The 16085-nt window shown below is 46.1% G+C and overlaps 1 pseudogene; it reads right to left on the reverse strand.

Moving 5' to 3' along the window:
- Window positions 1-1651: 1651 nt before the first annotated feature.
- On the reverse strand, window positions 1652-11025 carry LOC127316524 (disease resistance protein Pik-2-like; annotated as a pseudogene).
- Window positions 11026-16085: the final 5060 nt, after the last annotated feature.

The following is a 16085-nucleotide window of genomic DNA, read 5'->3' on the forward strand; positions in this document are numbered from 1 at the left end:
GCTCAAACGACTATTTTGATCTTTTTTGTTCGAAATAACAAAACACGAAACATTAACTAAAAATACGAAATATAATAAAAGTTCGACGGTACAACGACATTTTATTTGAAACTACCCTAAAATCTAATCCGAGTCCCAGTCGAAGTCCAACGAGTGGGTGTTGTCGGACGCCGGAGTAGTGTCGGACACCGGAGTAGACATCCAGGAGGAGGAGGAGGAGGAGGAGGAGGAGGAGGAGGAGGAGGAGAGGACGATCGTCAACGGCCCGGCACCGTTTTTCTTCTCCTCCGCCCTCCTCGCTGCCTTCTCCGCCCTCGCCGCCGACTCCGCCCAGCGCTTCTCGCGGTCCGCCTTCTTCTTCTTCGCCGCCGCCTTCTGCTCCTCCTTCTGTGTGTAGAATGCCTCCATCGTGGCGACGTTCTCCGGGAATTGCCGCGCCCACTCGAGGCGGAGGCGCTCGTCGCGCTCCGCAATGAGAAGCCGCTGCTCGAGCTCACGCTCGGCGGCGGGGAGTCATCTTGTCGTCGGAGGCGGAGCGGCGGCGCGGCGTGGGAGGCAGAGCGGCGAGACGAGGGGAGGCAGAGGCGAAGCGACACGCGGAGCGATTGAACTTTCCGGGCAGTTGGCGTGCGCGCGTGGCATTTATAGCGCGTGCGTCAGCCGGAGCGGCAAGTTTCCCGCGCGGGCGCGGTAAAGTTTTTAGAGCGCGCCTCTTTTTCGCGCGTACGCTGAGGGTCACGCGCGCCAAACTGACGGGTTTTTTAGCGCGCGATCTTTTGCCGCGTCTGTTGGAGATGCTCTAAGTCTTGGTTCAGTGAGGCGACGGAATGTATCAGGTCGGCGTTGTCCGCTGATTTGCTGTCACCTTAAATAAAGGCAAGTTTTTCCTAAAAAAGCCAACTGGATGTATATGTTATTTTATTTTCACGTCTATTTAGATTTAACAAAACATTGATCAAGTGGAGGGGTACTGCGGGTGGCTGACACCTCTCCCAGCCTGGAGAGCTGGTGGAAGAATATCAGCGAGGGTCAGCATCAGGACCGCCAAAAGGGAGGTTAAAGTGGCAGTATATATTTTATGGAACCTATGGAACGAGCAAGGTGTATTTTCTAGGGCATCGAGTTGCAAGTTCACGTTGTTGCCGACAAGGCAAGAGTGGACCTTGCGATGTATATTGTATAGACAGGCTAACCGCAGTCGTTTGACTTAGTCGTCCTTTTCTCCTTGAGTTTGAGTCATTCTTTCTCCTTAATATATACATGCAAGGCTTTTGCATGGTTCGAAAAAAAAAATGTTTGAGTCATTCTCCAGTCAGCCTGGGGTTGGGAGGATGTATGCAAAACAAGTTGTTTCTTTTTCTACTACTAATGCAAAGGCAGAGCTCCTACCGTTCAGTAAAAAAAAGAGAGGCAATTATCGGTTTTTGAGTAAATCAGTCAAATATAGATTACATCGGCAACAACTTTGTTCATGTAAAACTACTTGTTACAGATTTCAGAAGAATCACTAAATAAACTTTATCCACAACATGTGCACTATGCTTGCAGATGGTTTGCTCGGCCGGCCTGCAGACAAGGTTGCAAAGCCATCTAATTGGACTTGCCAAAACCTGTAGAAATAGCAAACCATGGCCCCAAGACAACAAAGGAGTAAACATGTAGTGTCATTAGTTCATTACCATCAATGGTCAGAGACAAGTTCAATATGGAGATACCACAATCTCGGTCTTACAACCCTAGTGTGCACCTAATCGAGATAATACCACAATGGCTGCATACATTTGAGCACAAATTGAACACATAAACAATCGTGATTCATGCACCAACAGGAGGCAACAATATATACAGGACGCACACATTCAAATAATAAGAAAACAATACCAACTTAACTAGATGGATCAACTCTGCAGCTAAGCTCAGTTCAACTTGACAACGGGTCGGTTTGGATGCTCGACAAGGTCCGCACGCAATCCGTCCACAGACGTGTATCCTCCCTTGAGCACAACTTCCTTGAGCCTTGGGAGGTTTAGAAGCCCATTACAACCTTGAATGTAAGTTTCGGAAAGCTGCAGTACCTCAAACTTAGGTGCTGCTCCCATCGAAAAATCCAGTAATTTGAGGGCATCTAGCCGATCCAGGTGCAGCACCACCAGGCTCGGGAATGCGTGCTGATTGAAACTAAATGTGACCTCTTTACCCTCGAAGGACTTCATCCATAGACACAGGATGGCCAGGTTTGGTAGCTTCCCAAGCACCTGAATGGCGGCACTGTGGTCCAGTATCCTGGAGTTGCGTAGCTTCAGCTTCACGAGATTTCTGAGACATTGAATCCATTTAGGCAGTGTGACCAGGTTGCCATAGAGCTTAAGGCTCTGCAGGTTTTCTGGAGGAGTGGAAATGCCATCCAAGCAGCCAGATAATCCAGGCATCCCCTCTGAGCGCAACGACAGCGACTCCAGGCGACTGAGATGAGCAACCGTGGACCGTAACTCTTGACTGTTTCTCTTGTTGATGCCAGTCACTCCTAGCTTTCGCAGTCCACTTAGTTTTCTTATGTTCTGAAGAATTGTCCTCCCCCTTGAGATGTTCATAACACCTAGTGTGTGCAAAGCTTTCAGTTTTCTCACCCCTCTTGGCACCACAATGCCATGTGCGTCCAGCTTCATGGAAACAACAGGAAAGGACACACAACAAAAGGCAGTGCACAAGTCACGGTGGTTGCTGCCGTTAGGATCTGTGTCTGCAATGCAACGTGCACAGAGTATCATTGACGAGACGGTCAAAAGGCATGGACTGTTCCTCATCACCGTTGGCAAGTCCTCTACAACTTGTTCATATGAGATGTCCTCATCTATGGTTTCCTTACCAGCACGAAGATAGTTTAGCTTCCGAAGTTTTCTGATGCTATGAGGCAGCTTGACTATTTGTGTACGTCTGACATCTAGTGTCTCAAGTTGTTTTAGGTTTCCTAGAGAATTTGGCAGGTGACAAATAGGAGTGCATCCTCTTAAAGAAAGGTATTTTAGGTGAAGAAGCTTCACAATGTCCTTAAGGTGATGATCAAATACACCTGAGGTGCCTTCCAAGTCTAGCACCCGTAGTAACCTTATCTTATCGGAAATGTAAAATGATTTCCACTTTCCAAAAACTGTTATTGATCGTACGCAAGACATATCTACTATGCTCTCGAGATCATTCTGATTTCCCTCCCAATTGCTGCTTATTGCAAGGTGACGTACTGTGTGCTGGGTGTTCAGGCTACAACCTTCCTCCAGCCTAAACACAAGATTTTCTTCAATTGACTTGGAGACGCCAATTTCACGGATGAGATCATGGACATGGCAGGCGTCAATTCCTTTTCTACTATGAATTGATTGTTGGTGTGGCAAGATCATGCTCCTGCTTATAAGATCCATGAAGTAGTTGTCTGCTATTGCCTCTGCGGACTTGCCACGCACCTCCCTTGAGTAACCCTCCGCAGTCCACCTCCGCACCAAACGTCGCCGGCTAACCTTGTAGTCTTCAGGAAAGATGGGAAGATACAGGAAACAAGATTTCAGTTCATATGGTAAACCATCATAACTTTTAGTGAGGACAGCTAATATGGTCCCAAGCTCTTGATTTATCTCCAATTCAGCACTAATATTCTCATTCAATCTCCTCCACACCACAGCTGTCTTTGGTTGGTTTGCCAAGAACCCACCTATAGTTACTATTGCAAGAGGAAGCCCACGGCACTTCTTAAGGATCAATTCAGCTTGTTCAACCAGCTCAGGATATTGCTCATCCAGATATACAGCCTCCTTAAATACCTGAAATTGGAGTGTAATATACTTAGTACTCTAGATTTCCTATTATATACTATAATATACTAGTCACTATGATTTCTTTATTGGAGCCAATGTGGTGCAATACTTTGGCATTTCTTTTCAGAAACCACAGGTAAATGCCTATTTGTTTATAAAGCAACAGTAGGACATAAACCCAAAGATCGACAAGGAAAAAAATTGATTAGTTTTACTTAGTCATGAAAAATCCACTTTGAGCTATAGGTATTTGTCAATTAATGAGTTTTCACGAATCCCGCCAAGAGGGTAGGTATTGCCTGCAGTTTCATTAGTAGAAGAGAATTGATCCAGCTGAACCTTATGTAGTTCACTCATAAAAGAAAAACTGGGCAAAAGCCATAATTCCATGGCCACACTACCTAGATAAACTAGGTACGGGGTGATATCTGTTGAAGTATATAAGTAGATTGTCTAGCCCTTTCCATCAGTTCCGACTTTTGGTTGCGTTGGCTAGTGCATGAAGCTTAACATGGTAGTCTCGAGTTCGAGTATTGGCTTTCGCAATTTATCCTAAAAATTGTTGTTGCCCCCTCGGAGTCCACGAATAGGCTCGAATAGGCATGTTGAGCCTACCTCTGACTCTACACGTGTTGACTTGTCTTCATGTCTTACCTTCACACATGATGGGGGGTGTTGAAGTGTATAAGTAGATTGTCTAGTCCTTTCCATCGGTTCGGACTTTTGGTTGCGTTGGCTAGTGCATGAAGCTTAACATGGTATCAGAGCCCAGGGTCTCGAGTTCGAGTCCCAAATTTCGCAATTTATCCTAAAATTGTTGTTGCCCCCTCGGAGTCCACTTATAGGCACGTATAGGTCTCTGACTCTACAAGTGTTGACTTATCTTCCCGTCACACGTGAGGGGGGTGTTGAAGTATATAAGTAGATTGCCTAGCCATTTCCATCGGTTCGGACTTTTGGTTGCGTTGGCTAGTGCATGAAGCTTAACATGGTATCAGAGCCTAGGGTCTCGAGTTCGAGTCCCAAATTTCGCAATTTATCCTAAAATTGTTGTTGCCCCCTTGGAGTCCACGTATAGGTCCGTATAGGTCTCTGACTCTACACGTGTTGACTTGTCTTCCCGTCACACGTGAGGGGGGTGTTGAAGTGTATAAGTAGATTGCCTAGCCATTTCCATCAGTTCGGACTTTTGGTCGCGTTGGCTAGTGCATGAAGCTTAACATGGTATCAAAGCCCAAGGTCTCGAGTTCGAGTCCTGGCTTTCGCAATTTATCCTAAAATTGTTGTTGCCCGCTCGGAATCCACGTATAGGCACATATAGGCTTGTTGAGCCTGCCTCTGACTCTACACGTGTTGACTTGTCTTCCCGTCACACGTGACGGGGGTGTTGAAGTGTATAAGTAGATTGCCTAGCCATTTCCATCAGTTCGGACTTTTGGTTGCGTTGGCTATTGCATGAAGCTTAACATGGTATCAAAGCCCAAGGTCTCGAGTTCGAGTCCTGGTTTTCGCAATTTATCCTAAAATTGTTGTTGCCCGCTCGGAGTCCACGTATAGGCACATATAGGCTTGTTGAGCCTGCCTCTGACTCTACACGTGTTGACTTATCTTCCCGTCACACGTGAGGGGGGGGGGGGTGTTGAAGTGTATAAGTAGATTGCCTAGCCCTTTCCATCAGTTCAGACTTTTGGTTGTGTTGGCTAGTGCATGAAGCTTAACATGGTATCAGAGCCCAGAGTCTCAAGTTCGAGTCCTAGCTTTTGCAATTTATCCTAAAAATTGTTGTTGCCCCCTCGGAGTCCACGTGCACGTATAGGCCTATTGAGCCTGCCTCTGACTATACACGTGTTGACTTGTCTTCCCGGGAAGAGGGGTGTTGAAGTGTATAAGTAGATTGTCTAGCCCTTTCCATCAGTTCGGACTTTTGGTTGCGTTGGCTAGTGCATGAAGCTTAACAATATCATACAACACGAATACATCAGCAAAGTGCTTAGGAACATTCACTACACTGCTAGCCAGCGCCTCACGCACGCCGCCACACAGAAAAAGAGCCCACCACAGCCGAACCGAAGAATCCTAGGGCCACCAGAGAGCCCATCTGAAGACCAACGTAATCAACACTCTGCCAGCGAGTCGAACGCCAGCCCCTTCAAAAGCGACGACATCTTAGAGTCATTGTCAATAATTCGCATGAGGTACCTAAGATCGTTAAATTAGTTGGACTGGAGTGAATGAGGCGGTGTTGGAAATTTGGGTGACCCCTGCTTCATCCTCCCATGGATGACTAGGTTTAACAAACGCAGCCCCCCTCTTCCACACCGCCCTCCCTCAGCACGATCACCTATTGGCCCATGTTCGCTATGTCGAGGCTCTCTTGCAGGCTCCTCTTACTTTTGCCCCCTTCTTCGTGTGTGCTCGACCCCGTGTATGACACCGCAAATACCGCTGAATCTAGCTTGTGGTGCAGCGCAAGCAGCTAGGGATGCAACCTTGGAGCATGTGAACAATGTCTCGAGGTTATGCGGGCTAGGACGTGACCGGGGCCATCGTTTCCAGCCCCTCTTCGAGTTGGGGGCTGGGAATCGGGCCTAGCACCACATGGGCACTACATTGATTTGGCAACATCGTAGGTACGAGAATCGTCTCACAGCCTTGGCCAGAGGCCTCATGGCACGACCCTCACCATATGTGCGTTTAGAGCAAGGGCTAATGCAACGTCCACCAGATTCGTGTAGATCAGCTCCGGCCTCGCGTGATTTGATGTCAACTTTCGACTTGTTGTCCGTTGGGTGGCTGGCGAGACTGGTCTTTTGGATGCCGAGATAGCGGCTCTGGTTGGTGGGAGTCGTGGTAGACTGGCGGTGGGGGCCACGACTTGGGTGCCGGCCAACAATTTTGCCGCTAGGGTAGCGCGTCGCCTGGTGTGTGATATGTGGAGAGAGAGAGAGAGAGAGAGAGAGTAGCAACAACTAGAAAAAGAGTCGGGGGTTGGGATTGTGGACTCACAAATGTTTTTCCTATCGGCTATCTCAACCCTATACAAATATATAGTATTTTCATGAGTTTTAATATAACATATGGATAAAGTAATAATCATTATAAGAATCTGGGAGAAACATAAGAAAAAGATAAAAATATTTGGACGACATAACTATATTCAATAATTACCCTTGGCAAAAATAAATCCCCACCAGTTGAAAGAAATGTGCTATGCTATCAAAATATTATTTTATGTCTATTTTCAATCAGATTTATTTTTCAATACTTATTTTTTCATGAAAACACAAAAGACATGTGTTTCGTTTCATTGAATTACAGGTCTACTATCGAGAACTAGATTTTGGACTAAATTGTCACAAAAAGGATGGATTTGATGATGGTTGTTTGTTAATTCAAAGGCTAAAAAAGATGTGACTGATTTAGAAATAAAAACTTATAAAAAGGCAGCATCAACACTATTAGTATATTACAACAGATAGTTTTCTCCCCGAAGTACATTAATCACCAATCTACTTATACTAAACAGTGCTAGACCTGCAGGTGCACGGGTTCGGCGAGAAGTGTGCAAATTATAATTTAGTTTTAACTCAAAAGAAATTAATATAACAACTTATATTTTATACATACCTTTTTCGTGAACAGGTCCCGCGCATGCTCTTTTTTCAGAGCTTCTAGTTTATATATATAATCCTTCTGCACTGAACAAAGCTTAGCAATATTCTCTTCCCTAGTAGTGACTAGGACCCGGCTTCCTTTTGCCATTTTAGGGAATCTTTGCACTATCAGGTCCCATTCTGCAACAGATGACACATCATCAAGAACAATCAAGGAACTCTTTTTCTTCTATAAGCCTGGCCAACTCCTTGGTCAACTCTGAAAGAGAAATTGCCGGTGGTGATGTTATCTTTGTACTACCCAACAAACCTACTGCATTCTTCTTTTCAGAAGTTTCTGCATTTAGTTGGATAACTAAGCTCTTAAAGAGTTCCTCAAGAATGAAAGGCCGCATGATAGTGACACATGCACGCTTCTCAAACTTGCCACTGATCTCCTGATAGACATCTCTGGCCAGTGTAGTTTTCCCCAGGCCACCCATTCCCCACACAGAGATCACCTTAAGTTGTTGGCCAGCTTTATCCAAAATTAGATCGATGATCTTTTTTATCTCTGTATCTCGACCAACAATATGTGATTCCTCTAGAGAAATCGCCATGGTCATGGCACGACTGTAGCTCTTACTGGTTGAACGATTCCATTCAGCATCCTGAGAATGAGAATGGTATGTACCATTGGTGATGGCATTTCTTGAGCTTGACCTGGCAGCCTTCATTAAATCTGTTCCATCTTGAGAACCCTGGGCACAAACGAGAAATGTTTAGCGATTTATATTTTAACAACTGCACTTTAGTCACTTTGCCACATGGGCCGCTCTAACTGGGATGGTTTTGCTAGTGTGCTTGTCATGTTTGGTTCCCTTGCCAAATATTACCTAATGAGTAATATGACTTAAATGCAAGACCAATTAATTAGCCAAAAGGTTGAATTAGAAGAAATGCTAGTGGTAGAACTTTCAGTATTACCTTCTCATAAAATGCATAAAGATTTTGATCAAAGGAACATTTCTTGAGCTCTGATACCATGCTTTCTTGTCCTGCACATAAGCTTGCAACTTCACCTTGCCTTGTGGACACTATTATGAGGCTCCCTTTATTATTGCTTGGAAAACACCTCTTAACCCGATTCCACTCTTCAATTCTTGACAGGTCATTAAGCACAATCAAGAACTTCTTTCCATTGACATATCCATTGAATTCATCAGCCAACTCTTGCCCCTTCTTTTTTGTTTCCAACATAATGTCAACCCCTACTGATGTGTGGAACTGCTTCACCAAACTTTGAATGAAGTCTTCTGGATTAAAAGGATGCATCACCCTCACCCATGCTCTGCACGTAAATTTTTTTTTGACCTCTTCATTCTCATAAGCTGTCCAGATGATCGATGTCTGCTCGAGATCAGCACCTTTCCCCAACAATGCAATCACCCTAAGGTCGGTATCCTTCTTGTTTATCAGCTGGACAAGATCCACTTTTGATGTTTTGTGCTTCATGGCCTCCTCAATTCCAAGCATTGTTGTACCTGTTATTATAGGTGTCAATGGATAAAAGACAAATTGAATTGTCATGCCGCTTACTCAATACGAACTGCATACCTACTTGAATCAGACGGATGCAAATACAGTTATAAAATATGCAATGATAAGGTGTTTCTGACAATATATCCACATATGTAGGCAACTTAGTAAGTCCATTTTGTTTCATTTCATCTATAGGAACATGGATTTGTATTCAACGTACTAGACATGCTCCAACATCATACGTACATATATTTCTTTATCATATCAATTAAGATAAAGGAAGAGAATCCCCCTGCTTCTGCATCAATGAGTCATGCAGCCACAAATTTAATTACTCCCTCCGATCCAAATTAATTGTCGCGGATTTAGGAAAAATGTTGCCTAAATTTGTCTAGGTTCAATGAACCTGCAACAACTAATTTGGATCAGAGGTAGTATGAATGATAGGATAAAATAATAGGAGTACTCGAGAAGGGAGAAATTGTGGCTGAGCGCGCACTTACCTGCTCTAATTATCCTTACCATCTATTACTTTCTGATATGCCATTTCCACATCTATGTCAGATGCATTAAATAAATGTTCTACTTAATTATGCGAGGTGCAACATAGTCAATCTAGACCCATTGGCTGACAGATTGTGCGCGTGTGTGTGTGTGAGAGAGAGAGAGTCAACATGTCAAAGTCAGCTTCTCACATGAAGCGTGAGAGGGAGTAAATACAGTGACTTCTGAGTCCCCTAAAAAAACAGTGACTTCTGAGTCAGTGACTCTCTCACGTTAAGTCAACTCTTTCACGTGAAGCATGAGACTAGTCATAGTGGGAAGTAACATAGAGTAGTAAGTAGTAACATGCACTTGTTACTACTCTATGTTACTACCTTCATAGTGGTTAGTAACATCAAAGTAGTATTTTAGATGTCTTTATTAATTAGCTTGTAGACTCATTGTATCTTGGGAAGTGTGATGTTACAGTAACTAGCTATGTTACTCCATCCTCCTCTCTCCTCATTAACTCACTGCCACATAAGCAAATTTGTTGAGTTGGACACTTAGTTACTAGTGAAGTTACTTGCACTATGAGCAGTCTGAGAGGGAGAGGAGTGTGTGAGAGATAGAGTGTGGACCTTGGAATTTGCGTCAGTGACTCAGTGAAAGAGACACGCAGTGAGAGAGAGAGAGTGTGTGTGTGTGTGTTGACTTTTACTGCCTGATTTCAAGCTCGTGTTAACTGTTCACCACTATCTATCATTTCTATCATTTGTACTCCCTCTCTATCTATCATTAAATAAAGAGTTAAGACATCTTTCATGGGACGGAGGAAGTAATACACACACAAAAAAATCGTTTCTGATACTACTGAGATCCCAAAATGAATGCTTTGAGGTTGACGATCAAGATAGGAGGAGGGGGGGGGGGGCACAATTGTAGGAGCTCAGAAGCACTTCTCTCTTTGAGAATCAAAAGTCACCCCATGTTGCTTACCATATTTTCATCCAATTTTCAAGATGATAAGACCAGGGAGAAATTTAAAAATGAACGCATTTTCTCAAAATTTGGTTGCTGTCGTATATGCAAAAGAATACAGGTCCATATAAAAGAAATCAAATCTATGAGCTTACCTGCGATGCTGGACTGGCTAGTAGAAGTGGCAGATCTGGAGCCAGGGTTCTTGAGATTGTACCGTACGTTCCTGTGGCTGACATCTTCAACCTTGGCTCTAAGCTCCTTCATCTCCATGGCCACACGGCGCCGGTCTAGCAACGTAAGAGGCGCGCGCCACCAAGATTGTTTGTCCAGACGAACAGCAAAATCCTGGAGGCAGTCCTCGACGTTATAGGCCACGTCACGAACTTGCTTTACCCAGATCCTGACCACCTTGTTGTCATCTTGCTCGTCGTGTGCAGTCATAAGGAAACCCTGCATCATCTCAAGCTCGTCGGTGATGAAGGCCTGATCACGCCGAACTCCGAGCTGCAAAGCCACCTCCTCCGCCAGTGCGGATTTGGCGTAGCCAAGCGCTCCATGCAGCACAGACTTGCCCACGCTCAAACCTGTTGCTTCCATTTTTAGCTAGGCTTTGATGAGTAGATGCAGTGGTGCTACTGGTGAGCGTGGAAACATAAGCTCAAGAAGATAATTTTACTTGGAAGTTGACAAGCAATGGTGTTTTTACAGTAAAATCACTATATTTAGATCTCATGAATGACAACACTCAATATTTGCATAAGGATATTTGGAAGTTGAAAGTACCACTAAAAATCAGAATTTTTATGTGGTTTCTTCACCGCAAAGTTATTCTAACAAAGGATAATCTAGCGAGGCGTAATTGGCACGGTAGTTTGAAATGTTGCTTTTGTAATCAAGACGAAACAATAGAACATCTCTTTATATCTTGCCCGCTGGTTAAAATTATGTGGCGCATAATACACATAGCTTTGAATATCACACCTCCCAACAATATTACACATCTCTTCGGTGACTGGCTGTTGGGTATTGATAAACATGAGAAAATGCAAATCCAAGTTGGAGCTTGTGCACTACTATGGGCTATATGGAACACTAGGAATGACTATGTGTTTAACAAAACAAACAAAATATCTTTTTTGCAGGTTATTCCCCTCACTACACACTGGATCCGTACGTGGTCCTTGCTACAGCCGGAGGAGCGGCGACACGATATGGCTATTGGGTGCAGCCGTTTGGAGACGGTTGCTCGGGATTTGTTCAACCAGTTCAGCTGGCGACCTGTTTTTAGAGTTACATGTTGATTACACATATCACGTATCTCTTAGTTTTATTTCGATGGTTGATTCATGTAGCGACCTTATGTGATCCTTGAATTGTAACAGACACGATACCAAATAATGAAATAAATGAGGCCGTATGCATCAATTGATGCAGAGGCTGGGTATCCCCATTTCGAAAAAAAAAAGGAGTTGTGGGCTGCAAGTGTGCGCCCACTAGTTGGCTGATTTACTACTAAGTAGATGGAGCATCAAGAGAGAAAAAAAATAAGATGAAAACTCCAGGCTGTGAGAGGTGCAAGTCAAGTCCAAACTAGTAATTAAATTCAGTTTAGCCAGGAAAGCACGTGCTAAGCACCGTAACTGTAGACTGAGCTCCTTGTTGGGAATCTTTCATAGATGGGCCAGGAAGGTAAGCCTTTTGAAAACTACTACAGCAAGGGAGGATACGGGGAGGACTAGCTGGAGTCTATCCACAACCAATTAAACATGTCTAAGTGTTTATTTGGACACCACTGTAAATTTCTCCCAAAGTTTGTCGACTTTTGACGATTTCCAGAGTTGAGCCATTTGCATTAATCCTTTCCCTGAAGTTGATTGCCAATTCTACATTTACCCTCGACACTTAAACTAAGGGCATCTCCAGCGGCTCGACGCAAACAGACGTTGTGACCGCGGGTGGAAAGATGGGGCTGACCGCTGACCCCCCCCCCCCCCCCCTCATGTAGCCCCGGTCACCGACATCGCTACACCAAGACCAACAAGTCCCCCAAGTGGACCGATGACACGAGCCCGAGTCAAAGCTCTTCATGATGAGGTGAATTCGCTCCTCACCACCCTTGATCTTGGTACCCCTTTGGATGGATTGCTACCTCATTCCGACGTGCTATGTGTCATTAGGTACAAGGCGCGTCAAGACCTCGGAGAGGAGGAGACGCCAAGGTCAAGGGAGGGAGAGAAGCAGCTGGACATGGAGAGGATCATGAAGTCGAAGCCGACGTCACTCAAAGCACTCCAAGGAAGAGACGGACGCTGGCCGGTCCAGGACCCGGTCAGACCGGACCCACAACCGGACGCCCCGGCCACAGGCCCGGTCAACCGGTCGCAAACCGGGCCAGCTCCCTCGTACCGGACGACGACCGGACCCAGGACCGGATTCTTCGCAGAATCCCGGTTGGCGACTGGTCGACCGGACCCATGACCGGACAGCCCGGTCACAGGCCCGGTCAGACCGGACCCCTGGCCGGACAGCCCGGTCACAGGCCCGGTCAGACCGGACTCAAACCGGATCTGACGGGAGTGCCCCACCAAACTGCCTTAACTTATCCATTCGCGTACCTGTTAGCCCTTGCTGGCCATGTGTGCCTATATAAGTAGCTGGAACCCCTCCTTTACTTTTTAGACTTGTTTTGAACTCAAACCTACCTTTGAGCTTAGTCTCCCTTGGGTATCATCCCTCTGTAATCAAGGCCATCCTTGTTGTTGATTTGGATATTGTTGAGTGAGACTCTAGTACAAGCTACTCTCTCTCCCTCACCAATCTCTTCTTCTCCAACACCAATCTCTCACCGGGAATTCTGCCGCGTGCCTCTTCCGGGTGATTCTATTGGCGTGGTCCATCGAGCCACGGGGGTAAGTATCGGGTGTATCGGGTTGGTGTGCGTGCGTGAGTACCGGTGTTCTTCGTGTTCCTCGCGTTCTTCCATCTCTACCCTTGGTTTCGAAGTCAATCCGCGAGATCGGGCCACACACGGGGTCTCAGACCTCATCATATGGTATCAGCAGCTCTTGGTTACCGCGGATTTGACCCTCCACCCACCCGATTTCGTTCCTAGAAAATTTTCCAAAAAATAGCCCCAAATTGCCTCTTGACCGATCTGTGATTTGGTTGCGTTTTTAGTGGTTTTGGTCCATGGATCTGGTGTTGTTGTGCTTGATCTACTATTTCCCCAACTTTGAGCCTCCAATTCCATCGTTTCCCTTCGTTTTGGTCGATTTGGTTTTGGTTTGGGGAAGAACAGGAGAGAGAAAGCTCCAAATCGTGAAATCTGGTTTCGAACCCGGTCAACCGGGCCCACGACCGGACGAGCCAGCCCAGAACCCGGTCGACCGGGCGGCAACCGGACAGGCCGGTCCAGGAGCCGGTCCAACCGGACCCCAGACCGGGCGCATCTTCGCGCCCCACTTCGACCTCGACTTCCGGCGATCTCCACCACCACCACCACCACCACCACCATCGCAGGTATAACTTGCAGCTTTCACCTTGTAACCCTCTTCCTTTTGCGATCTATCCCATTGAGCATTGCTTGTCTAGTGTTGCGAGACATTGCACGTGGCCCCGCATTGTGAGGTGTGTGTGTCGCGTTGAGTAAGGCATCCAAGCAAACACTCGTGTGGCAAGATAGCAAAAGCGAGGCTAACGCTAACATAGTGCGTCAAAAAGCCCCAAAAACACAAAAAGAGTGCGAGTAGCACCATACATACATACATCCATACATCCATATATACAAAAGTGTCCAAGTGCCACCAAAGATACAAACGAGTGCAAGTGCCACCATATACAAGAGAGAAAAAGCTTTTAAGCAAAGAGAGATACGAGAAGAGAGGCCGCGTGTGAATCTTGTTGTCTCTTTGTTTGCAACCAAAGCTTTGGCTCTCCTTGTGTTAGTGTGACACCGAGCACTTATACATACACTTTTCCGCTCACTTTTGGTCGCACTAACCCCGCTTATCTCGTGTGTGTGTTCTACATTTTTCCGTGTTTATAGTGATCTTCACATTGACATTTGGATTTTTGGACCTCACCCACTTTTAACAACATACTCGATCTTGGATTTGTCTTTTGGCTTTCCACAACACTCGCCTAACACCATATTTGCTAGCTTTTGCGTGTGGTTTTGCGTGTGTTCCCGATACACTTGAGCTTACTTTTGACTTGGTGGATTGCCTCAATACTATCTTACCTTGGTAAGAGTGCGAGGTAGTCCCCTTCCACTAACATACACAACATAGTTCTTGTCTTTCCATCATGGATAGGAACGGAGATACCACAAGGGATGAAGAGATCCTCCGCAACACCGAGAGGTTGGCTACTCAACACAACCTATGGACGCAACGACAAGAGTTCAAGGAGCAACTCACACTCTTCGAGACGCGCATCGATGAGCAATACGATGAGGTGGCTCACAACTTCTCCGCCGTGAACCAAGACTTGGCTCTTCTTCGTGAAGCTACGGACAACTTGAATGGCCAAATGGCGGCCAATGATGCCAACATGGAGCGGCGCATGGATAGCCTCGAGCGCGCCATCACCAACTTGGGTCGTCATCGCCGACACCGCTCTACTTCATCATCATCAAGCTCGTCACAAGATTACTACTCTCATGGTCACCGTTCGTCCTCAAGCTCCTCTTCAAGGCATGAAGACCATCATCGACCTCATCGCCCACATGCTCGTCATGAAGACTCTCGCTCCAACTCTAGGCGAGGAGAGATCCATCGCCATGCTCGTCCACATGAACGTCCTCCACAAGATCGTCCTCAACCGGATCGCCATGCCCACCATGGGCATGACGACCATCCCCACGACAATGTCTTCCACAACATGGAGCCACATGGCGATGCTCAAGGCCAAGGTCGTCAAGACCAACCGAGACGTGATCTCCGGAATCATCCTCGCCATGACCAGCGTGGAAGAGGAGACCCACAACATGATCAAGACGAGAGGGCCATCCTTGGACATCGCCAACAACCTCGTCAAGATCCTCAACAACATATTCCACGTGAACCAAGTGAAGCAAATGTTCAACTCCACCGCCAACCCAATGCTATGGTTGGACGTGAAAGACCTCCTCTACCACCTCAAGCCGCAAGAGATGAAGGCAACCGTCCTCGCCGCCGAAATTTGGAAGATGAAGAGAACATGTATGGCAAACTCAAGTTCAACATGCCCAAGTTCAAAGGTGAAGACGACGCCGAAGCCTACCTCTCATGGGCACTCAAGGTGGACAAGATCTTCCGCATCCACAACTACTCCGGTGCCAAGAAAGTGGCTATGGCATCACTCGAGTTTGAAGACTATGCCAACACTTGGTGGGAGCAAGTCCTCAATCTTAGAGAAGAAAAGGGTGAACCTCCAATTGACACTTGGGAAGACATGAAGAAAGAAATGCATGCCCGCTTTGTTCCAACGCACTACATGACCGACCTCTTCAACAAGCTCCAAAAGTTGAAGCAAGGCACCAAGACCGTTGAGGAGTTCTACAAGGAGATGGAGCTCACTATGATGCGAGCCAACATCCAAGAGTCCGAGGAACAAACCATTGCTCGCTTCTTCAATGGCCTCTCTTACCCCATCAAGAGGATCGTCGAGTTCCAACCCTACTCCAACATGGTTGAGT

The sequence above is a fragment of the Lolium perenne genome, chromosome 7 (genome assembly GCF_019359855.2).
Source record: "Lolium perenne isolate Kyuss_39 chromosome 7, Kyuss_2.0, whole genome shotgun sequence".
In the NCBI taxonomy this organism is placed as follows: domain Eukaryota; kingdom Viridiplantae; phylum Streptophyta; class Magnoliopsida; order Poales; family Poaceae; genus Lolium; species Lolium perenne.